Source organism: Tachypleus tridentatus, chromosome 13, assembly GCF_004210375.1.
Source record: "Tachypleus tridentatus isolate NWPU-2018 chromosome 13, ASM421037v1, whole genome shotgun sequence".
NCBI classification, from domain to species: Eukaryota; Metazoa; Arthropoda; class Merostomata; order Xiphosura; family Limulidae; genus Tachypleus; species Tachypleus tridentatus.
In genome coordinates, this window is record NC_134837.1 from 191,031,102 (window position 1) to 191,044,260 (window position 13,159).

Here is a 13,159-nt window from a genome sequence, read left to right on the forward strand (position 1 = left end):
TTCATATAAAAGTCATTAGTTTACCTACACTAATGTACCACCTTCATATAAAAGTCACAAATTTACCTACATTAATGTGGAACCTTCTCATAAAAGTCATTAGTTTACCTACATTAATGTAGCACCTTCATATAAAAGTCATAAGTTTACTGACATTAATGTGGAACCTTGAGATAAAAGTCATTAGTTTACCTACATTCATGTGGAACCTTCACATAAAAGTCATTAATTTACCTACATTAATGTGGAACTTCCACATAAAAGTCATTAATTTACCTACATTAATGTGGAACTTCCACATAAAAGTCATTAGTGTCCCTACATTAATGTGTAACCTTCACATAAAAGTCACTAGTTTACCTACATTAATGTGGAACCTTCACATAAAAGTAACTAGTTTACCTACAGTAATGTTGCACCTTCACATAAAAGTCATAAGTGTACCTACAGTAATGTTGCACCTTCACATAAAAGTCATAAGTGTACCTACAGTAATGTTGCACCTTCACATAAAAGTCATAAGTGTACCTACAGTAATGTTGCACCTTCACATAAAAGTCATTAGTTTATCTACATTAATGTGGAACATTCACATAAAAGCCATTAGTGTACCCACATAAATGTAGCATCTTCACATGAAAGTCATTAGTTTACCAACATTAATGTGTAACCTTCACATAAAAGTCATTAGTTTACCTCCACTAATGTAGCAACTTCACATAAAAGTCATTAGTTTACCTCCACTAATGTAGCAACTTCACATAAAAGTCATTAGTTTACTTACATTAATGTGGATCCTTCACATAAACATCACTAATATCATCACGTTAACATGAGATATTCATAGATACGTCACTATATTTATTTTTCAAACAGATTTTTGCTGCTTCGGTAGTTTAATGGTTTATGCATGAGTTATCCATAGTTATTCAATTGTTAAGTTAAAAACTTGTTAATAACACACTGCTGTAAGTTTCAAAAGATTAGTATACCTTTTATACTTTCTTTTCACGCTGTGGTGATGACTCGCTGCCTTCTCTCTAATCTTACACTCATAATTTAGGAGCGGTTAGAGCAGATAGCCCTCGTGTTGCTTTTCTCGAAATAAAAAATACCTATTTCAAACTCAGTAAAATCAAAAGCGAATAATTAGTATGTCAACTCTGTCGTTCGTATGTTTGTTGAATTTTGGGCAAAGATATTTGAGAGTTATCTGCGCCAGTTGTTCCTAAGATAAAATTAATAAACAAGTATTGGGCGACTCTTTATCGAAAAGTAGTGTAACTGACCGTCACACTATAATGCCTCTCACGACTAAAGAGGCGACCACGCTCAGTAATGGGATTAGAGTGTCTTTCTTACCCTTCAGGCTACACAAGATTGCAGTATGTCAAAAAAAAAAGCTAAATAGCCGGTAATGGACGAAAATGACTGAAAATCGTTTTTCGCCAAAGTCAACGAAATACTAAATATTTTCATGCCACAAAAGAGCCAGTTACAAGTAAATGTGTAATATTGGTAGTTTTATCTAAATACTACGTAAACGGCACCTCAATGACATAACGCTGGATACTGCAACCGACACAGGAAATAGAGAAAAATCATACGACGTCTTTATAATCGCTGTATCCAGTGCCTTTAGTAAAATACCAGGGCTCTTCAGGTCTACTAGGATACGATTGACACAGTTAAGATGCTAGATGTATCATGAGTCGCTTGACAACAACTGTTACGGTGTGAACTAATCCAGTTGGCGAAGTGTATTTTTTTCCATCCATCAGGCAAAACAAATTAAATCCGAAACTTCGAATTTCAATCGGTAAAAGAGTAATGATCAAAGAAAATAATACAATAGCTGCAAACTTCTATTTCCGAAGTTATCTTGATAGAATAATTGGAGTTATACAATTTTTATCCTTTGAAACTCTTGTATAGTTGTCTTACAGTTAACCTGTCTATGCATTTTTACCAAGTAACATACGACCATTGAGAGAGAAATCAGGTAAATGTTTTATTTTAACATTGCACGATTAGCTGTTTGACGTTTTTTGGCGCAAAGCAACGTGGCTATCTGCGCCAACATTAGAGGAAACTGAAGAATGTATGTAACATCAATATTTACTTTTGGCAGCCCTGCTAGACTTGTAAGTAGGTAAACACGCTTATATCGTAAGAGATAAAAATCTCGGGCCTAATATCTTAAGTACTGATGATAAAGTTGTCAAACGATTTGCTGTTAATGAGCGTAAGTGCAGCACTATATAGATCTGCCTTACAGGTAGACACACTGCTGGCCAAAATCTTAAGGTCAATGAACATAAAGCGAAAATGTGCATTTTGCGTTGTTAGACTCATCCACTTATTTGAGTAGAGCTTTGAAAGATAAAAATACGAAAAGGGAAAATAAAAATAAAAACTTTTTTAGCATTTAACAGAGAAAATGTGAACACTATGAAATTAGCCTAAATACAAGCTGGTCAAAACTTTAAGACCTTACTGAAACGAAGCGTTAATCGATAAACACCTAACGAAATTTAGTCATTTGTGTTCAAGCATTAGCGTTGTCAACATCTCCCACTGATATCTCCTGTGATACATTGAGTAAAAATATGGCAAAGGCTAAAAAATTGACAGAGTTTGAACGTGGCAGAATTTTTATTTTCCCTTTTCTTATCTTCATCTTTCGAAGCTCTACTCAAAAAAGCGGTTGAGTCTAACAACGCAAAATGCATATATTTTTTTTTACGTTCATTGGCCTTAAGATTTTGGCCAGCAGTGTAAATCTTTATTTATTTTCATTTGTGTTTAACGGAAACACTACGTTTATTTGCTTGTTTTGAATTTTCGCGCAAAGCTGCTCAAGGGCTATCTGTACTAGCCGTCCCTAATTTAGCAGTGGAAGACTAGAGGGAAGAGAGCTAGTCATCACCACCCACCGCCAACTCTTAGGCTACTCTTTTCGAACGAATAGTGAGATTGACTGTAATATTATAATGTCCTGACGGGCTAAACATTACGTCTATGATAGCTAACGCATAAAGCGGTTTTATTTGTTTGCTGTTAAGCTTAAAGCTACATAATGGGTTATCTGGGCTGTGCCAATTGTAAGTATCGAAACTCGATTTTAGGCTTGGTAAGCCTACAGACTGCGCTAAGCTAACGGGCGCTTTAAGTCGCAAATATATATGTTTGTTAAATTATTGGGCTACGACTTTTTAAATGAAAAATGATTTAGATTTTACATATAGACGGACATTGTTTTGTTTCCTTCTTTTAACTTTGAGAATCAAACATGCTGTGGAAGAACTCCCAACGAAACTAAAACACACACATTCAAGCTACAATCTCTCTTAATCATCTCAGAAGTATTCAAGTGAGAAGCCAAGAACAGAGGCACACGAAACTTCATGGGGAAATTACTACACATTTAGTTTTAAAATAACGTTTGCTTGAAATTTACAAATTCACGTAAAACAGAATAATGTAAAATTGACTAACTTCCATCCACACACACACACACACACACACACACACACACATATATATATATATATAAATTTTATTTGACAAGGCTTGAATAGAAATTCTCCCCAACCCGTGATTATTCTTGTACAAGAGGAATGCCAGTGGAGAAACGCCAGAACTAGAAGTGCAGCTGACAAACATGAAGACCAGGTGCATATGTCGTTTTATTGTAACGAAACAAAGAGTTTCCTTTAACAGAAATGATACTCTAAACTGTTCATTTTCTTTGACTAGACCGTGCACGCGAGCTACAGCTAACTAGTAATTTGCGGCGCTTTATGAAATTGACGTTTCATACTAAATCTAAACACACGAGTACGTAAGACTGGCAGACACATGCGGCACATTTTTCACAGTGATTTGCCAAAAATTTGGAAGGTTATAATATTTATCCTACCCTATGCTGTCTCATCCCATTAACGTATCATATCGCGAGAGAAAATGCTAAACAGACTGAAAAGATAAAAATCGAAAACACGTGTTTTTAGATAAAAATAATGTTTTTGATATATATAGTGCTACGTATTGTGACCCAGCTGCTGTATAATAAACGACTCCTAAAGTGAGGCATGTTTTATTTGTTTGTTTGCACAAAACTACACAAATATTTATCTGAGCTCTGCTCAAAACGTGTATCGAAACCCGGTTTCTAGCAGTATAAGTCCGCAGACATGCCGCTGTGTCAATGGAGGGGGGGCACATAAGGAAAGTTATAGGGATGCGTAAGGAAACATGTTTCTTTAAATCTAGTACTGTGAATTGATACAGATACATTTATGTTAATGTATGTCAATGAACTTAGTCTAACGTAATAGTGGGAGATATTTTAATTTTAATCACCTAGTTATAGTTAAAAATGTCGAATGCATACCAAAACTTATAGAAATAAAGTTTAATTATTATTTTTTATACTGTCTCCATAACAATTAAATGTTATTTTTAGATGTCAACTTTCGGAACGTCGAATGTTTTTATGCGACTAAGACCAAACGACTACGGCGCCATCTATTTATGATTATATTGCTCATAGTTACTAAAGCACAAACATACCCTGACAAATAGTTTTTGTTGCATTATCTCATATAAACACGTACTAATATTTCTAAAATAAATTCCTTATCTCAAAATAACATGAATTATTATTCGTTGTTTTTAATAATTAGTGAGACTGTGAAAATAACATTTTATCACTCTCACTGTGAGCGAAGCAAAACATAGAAAATATAACATTTTATCTTTTCTTTCGACTTTCTCACTTCTTCAAGCAAAAACGTACTGTACAAACTATGATCAGGTTTCAGTACATAATATACATGCAATAACTAGTATATAAGAAATAATAATAACATGAAAACGTATTTATGAACAACGAAAACAAATGACTAACGAAAAGTCCAAACGTATAGGCACCATTAATCTTTAGGGTTTAACTCAAGTGAATCCAGGAGTAGGTAAGACTTTTCAGTTCAGGGGGATACAGACAGTACGTCATTTCTAAGGAGGATTTTTTTTAATCAGGGAAATACGAGTATCTAATATAAAATATATATTAATTTTGATACTTTTTTTTTTTTTCCAAATGTTCGTGTAGGTCCTGCATGTAGATCACATATACCTGTTACAACAGATGTAGAAAATCATAAATACATACAATTCTTTTAATTAGATATAGGTTACACATAATACTGACTGTTCCACAGAAACTCGTATGTAACGGCTTGAACCTATGTTGGTAGTTGCCCATAGAGTAGATTTAGTTCAATTAAATGGACGATACAGAGACCTGTACTAGTTACTGTGTATTGCGATTTTTCTTCCTTATATATGTTTATTTAGAATTGTTATTCACTTATGTAATGTAAGAAGTGTAGGATACCGCAACAAAACTCTGACATCGTTTCACTGAATGAAACTTATTTTAATCATGTGTGGATGAGAAAGAATTATCTTCAGCCCAGTTATTGTCTTACTTTGAAAGAAGAGAAATTCAGTTAATGAAAAACTTCCATATACTTTTACATTAATAAAGGTTTTATTCACTTGTACACATGTTTATTTGTATTTCCTGTACAAGTTTTGTTTATTTGAATATTTATTATATTTCCTGAGTCTGCGTTTTACAGATGTCAGTGTACCTGAATATTACAAAAGTACAGACAGTACTGGTATTTCTGTGGCTAGCGTGTTTAAAAGTCATGGGAATGCACACAATACTAGTTTTATGGGACCTTTTTTTTCAAATACATGGTTTTAATAAAAACATTGTGTCTTGTTTCATTGTGTTTCATTGATCCACTTCTAACAGCCACAAAATGTTAAAACAATCAATTGCACGTTTCCAAACATAGATTTGTAACGCTGCAAAGATCAGTCTACCTTTCAACGATGGCGTAATAATTCTCACGTACGCTGACGCAGTTACAAATGTCTTTGGCTTGTTCGTTTTTGAATTTCGCGCATAGCTACTCGAGAGCTATCTATTCTAATTTAGCAGTGTAAGACAAGAGGGAAAGCGGCTAGTCATCACCACCCACCGCCAACTTTTGGGCTACTCTTTTATCAACGAACAGTGGGATTGACCATCACATTTTAACGCCCTTACAGCTGAAAAGGCAAGCATGTTTGATGTGACGGGGATTCGAACGCCCGACCCTTAGATTACGAGTCGAGCGCCTTAACCACCTGGCCATGCCGAGTCCAACATAAATAGATATTCAACCATACTATGTGTTGTAACCACATTGACTTGACATTACAGGTTTGTTTGTTTTTGGAATTTCGCACAAAGCTACTCGAGAGCTATCTGTGCTAGCCGTCCCTATTTAGCAGTGTAAGACTAGAGGGAAGGCAGCTAGTCATCACCACCCACCGCCAACTCTTGGGCTACTCTTTTACCAACGAATAGTGGGATTGACCGTTACATTATAACGCCCCCACGGCTGGGAGGGCGAGCATGTTTGGCGCGACGCGGATGCGAACCCGCGACTCTCAGATTACGAGTCGCACGCCTTAACGCGCTTGGCCATGCCGGGCCGACATTACAGAAAAAGTTTCATCGTAGAGGGGTACAAGGAAGAAAATAATTTTGATTTATTCCTATGACCGAAACGTTACGAATAAATTTGGTTTCTGTGTTCACTGTTTGAAGAGTAAAAATGTCCGATTTTACTTTATTTTGTTATTCATTTAATCGTGTGAATGATGTGTAGTTGAAACACCATCTTTTCACTGGAAATCTATAAAGGGTTAGTAAGGGCTAATGTGGTACACTGTTTAGAACTTATTACTAAATAGCATCACGCTTCACCAATTTAGTAGTTAAACATCATAAAATATAAATACAATATCCGTGCAAAAGTTAAATCTGAAAATTTAAACAAAGCAGTAGAGATTCGAGTATTTCCATACCGGTAGTAATGCGACCGACCATTTTTAATCTGAATACTTACTTGTAGCAATGTGACAAAATCTCCTTATAATGTTTGTAAATAAAGTTGTTTGTTTCACGAAAAGCTATACGAGAGGTAACTGATCCCAATTTTGAGTAGACAGAAGGAAAACAATTCAACATCACCCACTGCCAACTCTTGGTCTATTTTACTAATCAAATATTTGAATTAATCGTAACATTATAACAGTTCCACGTGCGAAAGAGCAAGGATGTTCGGCGACGGGTTTTGATCCCACAGGTAGAAAGACCAGCGCCCTAACCATCAAACTACGCCAGGTTTCAGTAGTAACAAATTATTTGCATAACTAGATACTATTAAGTTCAGCTTTAAACTGTTTTTAATATCTTGAAAAATACAGCTCTCCTGGTTTTATTAAACTTGTATAATTTGATAGATAATATAATTTTTCTGTTTTATTTCCTTTTACTGAGTGCATAAGAAAAGTTTTCTAAACTGCTTATGCATAGTGCTATATATATATGTGTGTGTGTGTGTGTGTGTGTTGTCGCAATACAGTTTAACTGTTATTCGTTATTATTAAATATCTGTGCCAAACTATATTAGCTGTAGAAAAATCAAATGTGTAGCATACTTACAATATTGTTTATTTAGTTTTAAGAGTATTATTTCTTTTTTTGAGCATTTAACAAGTTCTGAAATTTATTACGTCCGATTCGTTTAATTTAAACCAGAAATGCTAAACTTTCGCCATCTATTGTTACTTTTGTGAAATACGAAGTAACTATTTACCTTGTGTTAAAGTAAATACAATAATATAGTAATTATTTTCGTTTTTCAGAAACAAAGGTAATATTCAAGGCTAAATATATATATTCAGCTTAAAAGCTATTTTCAAAGCACTGATAATAACAGTGAAAGTATATTTGGGCAGAATAAATTCGCAATAGCAACATTTAATTACACAACCACAAAATATATGAGTTGAAACAAATAAGAGAAAAACGTATGACAACTACAAAGAGCAAGTTAAAAACTAAAAACATATTCGCATGCACACATACACACCCGCTTGGTGAATTTATTGTTATTCTTTTATGATATCACTTTAAGTATAATTAATTAATTGTACAACGTCCATCCAAAGGAAATGATCCTGACGATAACAGCTGTTGTGATGCACGTGCGTCTGACTCACCCATAAGCACGTGTTCTTATTCTTATCCACGAGTTTGTTCCTAGCGTTTATCACACAGATAACACTCCTACTGTTAGTAACTGTTATCAAATATTAGCTACTTCCATATGGCTTGTTTCTATTACTTCTCGTCATGACCTCATACAGTATTATCCCAAACAAGTTTCCAAGTCGCTGGGAATCAATAAATAATAATAAACGCGAGATAAAACGGATTTCTTTCGTTTTGCTTCAGCCGTCAAAAGTCTTCGGCCGTGCATTAACTAAAGTTATAATATATATATATATATTAGTCAAACATAAATTGTTAAATTAGTCTCCACTATCCAACTTTTTATGCTGAAATTAGTCTCAAATCTGACAAAGAATATAAAAAAATATTAACTAGTGTCCCTATATTCTAATGTGTTAAAAGATTGTACGAAGAATATCTAACGGTTATTTGTGGTCACACTGTGAATCAAGCAGTCATATCTCTTCTTTGTGTAAATGAAGATTAGACATTTCACGCTATTGGTTATTGTCATTAAGTGCAAAGCTACGTTAAGGACTATCTGTGCTGTGCCCACCACGAGTATCGAAACCCGATTTCTAGCATTATAAGTCCGCAGACATACCGCTCTGCTGCTGGGTGTGGGAGCTACTGAAAGAATTGTAAGTAATACCACAGAAAGATAAGATTTAGTCTTCATCGTTGATGTCAGAGAAAAGGTACATCAGGCCACAACCCCGTATTTTAGTGTTGCATGTGTGTGTTTTCTTAGAGCAAAGCCACACTGGGCTATCTGCCGTGTCCACTGAGGGGAATCGAACCCCTGATTTTGACGTTGTAAATCTGAAGATTTACCGCTGTCTCACCAGAGGACTTAGTGTTGCAATTCGATATAGACTTACTGCTGTCCCACCGAGAGACACACGTTTCTGGATCAGCTCATCTTTACCTAAAGAAGAGCATGAACATGAGCTATATGTGGAACTCTCACACCTGTTTCCAAATCTAAAATCCTTGGAAGTCGTTAATGAACACAGACTCTTAATTTAGTTGTCAATATCACTAAAACTTTGATTCATTTTATGTGAAGTTAGAAATTAGAGCTAGAATAACTCAATCAGATCCTAAACGATATTTTCTTCCACGGACTGTAATGATGTTCAAAGAGACAAAAGGATTCATGTACAATGTGAACGAATGTTTTTTTCTGTTGTTTTTTTTTTTTTTTACACATCGAGCGTTTGCCTTTCAGTTCACATTTCAATCTTATTCTTCAAAAGAGTTACCGTCAAATGACATTATTAAATTAGAGTAGCTCAAAATTTGGTTGTGGGTGGTGCTCAGTAACTGGTTTTTTTTCTCTCTCTAGTCTTTCATTTCAAAATTAGGTACGGCTAGAGCAGATAGTCCTCAAACATAATTTGGCACTAATTTCAATAACCAGAAAAAAATTGTTCAACGCTTTATAGCAATAGTATGAACTTCATTATGATGGTTTATTGTCACAATTTGCTTCTTTGTTCCATGTTTTCACGCTCAAACTGATATGATCGTCACTGTACCTTTAACGTTCACAAAAAAGAAACTGGTTGAAGATGGCGAGGCCTGATGTGTAGCTTCGGTTGTTAGTAGAAGCTTTAAATAGAACGTAACGAAAGTTAAAACCTAACACTTCATATTACATTAAATACAGACGCCAAACATGAGCAGAAAAGAATAGTTTTATTTATTTATTTTAATTATTTAGGATAGATAACTTTCTAGTTGTGGCGAGGGTAATGAGGAAACAGTCAATTGAAAAATAGAAGCTCGCACACTTATATTTGGTGTCCATTTGATCAGTGGTCCTGCTAATGGAAACGTGACATAAGGGTATAGACAATGTGTTTCAGAGCAGATTAACAAAGCGTGCAGAAAATTTAATACTTGTAATACCAGTTTAGACATTTTATACTGTGAATAAAAAACCTTCACAATCAAAGACATCATATATTAACAACATTATAAACGACTCTTTCAAAACAAAACTGGTTGAATGAAGACAATGTAAATTACAACAGTTAAGTACAACGGCTGATATATGAAGAAAAAACATATATTCATGATTATTTATTAACGTATTTAGAAACATTAATTAATTAGCTACTTTGTTAACACAAACTTGATGATTTACTAGAGCTTAAATAATCTAACATATAAAGCTAATGTTTGTGTCTTGTTTCTTCGCACCTTCAAGTCCCTATGATAGTAGGCCTAAAACGATACGGAATCAACGCACTCAGGTTCAGTGATCTTGTAAAGTTACGTTTTCAGTGTCAATGAAAACTTTGTAATTTAGGGTTTGTTTGTTTTTCCCCGACAGAAGACGGAACGGACTTTTAACTTAAGTGGAAACGACATAAGTAAAATGTTTGTGCATTTCATAAAGAAGTATGCTGCCGTTGTGGTGTCACAATAAACATTCATCAATTGTTGTCGTATCTACCGACAAACAAGATTCACTTTGTTATAGAACAGACAAGTAGTTAAACCTGTAAAACATTATACAAATTGATTGGTTTTTATTCACTTTATTTCATAAGTGGGATTGGGTATGATGTACATTTCAGAAGGGGGATTGGGAATGATATACATTTCAGAATTTCTTGTAAGCTAAATGTATTTATACTTCATAAAGTTGGAAAGCCAGTCAATAAACCGAATAGTTACTGTCCAATCAGCCTGACCAGCTGTATAGGCAAAATTATTTAAATATATAATTAGTAATAGACCCTCCACGTTCATGGAGATAACATCAAAATTAACCAAAGTACAAAATGAGTTCAGTAAATTCTGAAAAACAACTGGTCACTTAGTTAGACATTTCAATAATAATAAAAAAAAATTCATTGTTGCACGTTTCGATATAGAGAAGGCATTCGACACTAAATTGCGCGACGGTCGCAGATTCCGAATGACAGATATGGAGCTACCACGTAGAATTATTCTCTGGCTCTCAATCTCTTTGGAAAACTGAAAATGTAGAATAAATGTTGAGGGAACATTGTCCAAATTATTTACTCCAAAGACAGGGAGGGTTACTTAATCTTATTCTGTTCGTCACATAGGTTAACAATATGCCTCTGAAAGACCAAAATCACGGATATTCCTCACAGTTCCATGAGGACATTGCAATCTGAAAAAGTGCACCCATACCATCTATAGCAGCTACAAAACTACAGCCCCAATTAAACAGAATAAGTAAATAATGTGAAACATAGAGAATTAAAATACCAAAACAACCAACTAGTGATTTTCACAAAATTAACCTAATATAAAAAAAAGAATAATCAAAACTATACAAGAACGTAACATCCCTTCAAACTGCTACCGCCGCCCAATTCTTATGACTGACTTATGACTCGAAACTCACATGGATAAACCACTTTAATATTACAGCCAAAATCTGAAAAAGAACAAACTATGGCAGGAGTCTAACTGGTAAAAACATTGGAGTAATAGCCGACACAACATACTAAAAATATACAAAACATGTATACGACCAGTAACCGACTCTGCAACTCATCGATTCCCCTCGGCGGACTCAGCAGATAGCCTGATGTGGCTTTGATATATGAAAACATACACACACACACTCTACAGCCCCAGCATGGGTAAACGTAACACCAAAATTAGTACATCGCAAACTAAGCACAGTACAAAACTCATTACTTAGAACCGATTATAAAGTTCCAAAGACAACTTCCTCCGATTTAATGCACAAATATTCAAACATAGAAACAGTAACACGCAGACTCCTAGATAGTATACGAAATTACTTTGCGAAAAATTGGTGAAAAAAATAATTTATTGTGCGAACTAAGCACCTCTCTTCCGTGAATATATATATACACACACAAGAAATAAATGCAGCTTACGTAATTACTAGACATGTAAATCTAACATAATTTTAAGTTATTTTAAAAACATTGTAGAACATTTATATAAATGATCTCAACCTAATTTTAAATATATGTAAAATAGTATAATACCACTGAACTGTTTGTGAATTATAGAACTTTATACCAACTATCCCCCAGTGGCACAGTGGTATGTCCGCAACACAAGCAAAAAATAGACCAACCAAGTGAGGCATCTAATATTACCTTACTTACCTACATGAACATAGCCTTGTCATGATTAGAGAAAGTGCATCTAATTAGCTCTAATCCTCATATAGTAAATAAAATAACAACTCAGAAATAAACGACTTGCGCAGGAGGAAAAACTATGTCAAATGCACCTGACCCTCACAGGTCTGTAACGACCAAGTACCAACGCAGACTTTTAAGAGGGGTGAACTACACAATACGTTCATGATTTCATTTATTTTCTTTACTATTTACGTTCTTAAGTCATTTATCTTACAGCAAGTATGACCATTAGACATATTGTTGGATAAAAAGCGAAGTTCTTATCATTTCTGCATAAAAAAGGCCATTTCTTTAGGTAATAACCGGGAACGTTGGATAAAAAGAGCTAAAAAGTGAATAAACGCTTTATTAGTGAATTATTACGAATCGTAAGGAAGAACTGTCATATGTCCCTGCAGGAAGAACTGTCATATGTCACTGCAGGAAGAACTGTCATATGTCACTGCAGGAGGAACTATCATATGTCACTACAAAATATTCAATCTCCAATTGATTACATAAATAACATTTTTTTCTGTTGTTTACAGATATTTTCCAAATAAACAGTTTCACAAAACAATTATATAATCTGATAGAAGAGAAGAGACATAATTTAATGGCTTAAATATATCTTTAATTTAAAACTGCAGATCAAAGAGAGGGTAACCACTTGACCATACACAACTGAAATGATTGTCACAGCTGATATGTGTGGAGCGTCTAAAGTATCACATCGCGGCCCAAACTTGACCTTCCCTCCGGTCAGCTATTCGTAACTAATACCTTGGTATAAAACGAAATATATAAATTAATTAAATTGGTATTTAAAATTACTATAAGCAAGTTACATTGTTAGGCAGTA

At 34.4% G+C, this 13,159-nt stretch overlaps 1 long non-coding RNA gene across 9 annotated transcripts in view; it reads right to left on the bottom strand.

Moving 5' to 3' along the window:
• LOC143237208 (uncharacterized) overlaps nt 1-13,159 on the bottom strand; it is a 116,845-nt gene that overhangs the window by 84,043 nt on the left and 19,643 nt on the right. Inside the window, exon 8 of one of the 9 annotated variants that reach the window (XR_013019929.1) lies at nt 8,403-13,080. The exons of the other annotated variants lie outside the window; for them this stretch is intronic. This is a non-coding gene — a long non-coding RNA (uncharacterized LOC143237208). Of the gene's footprint in view, nt 1-8,402; nt 13,081-13,159 lie in introns of those variants that run through there. 9 annotated transcript variants of the gene reach the window in all.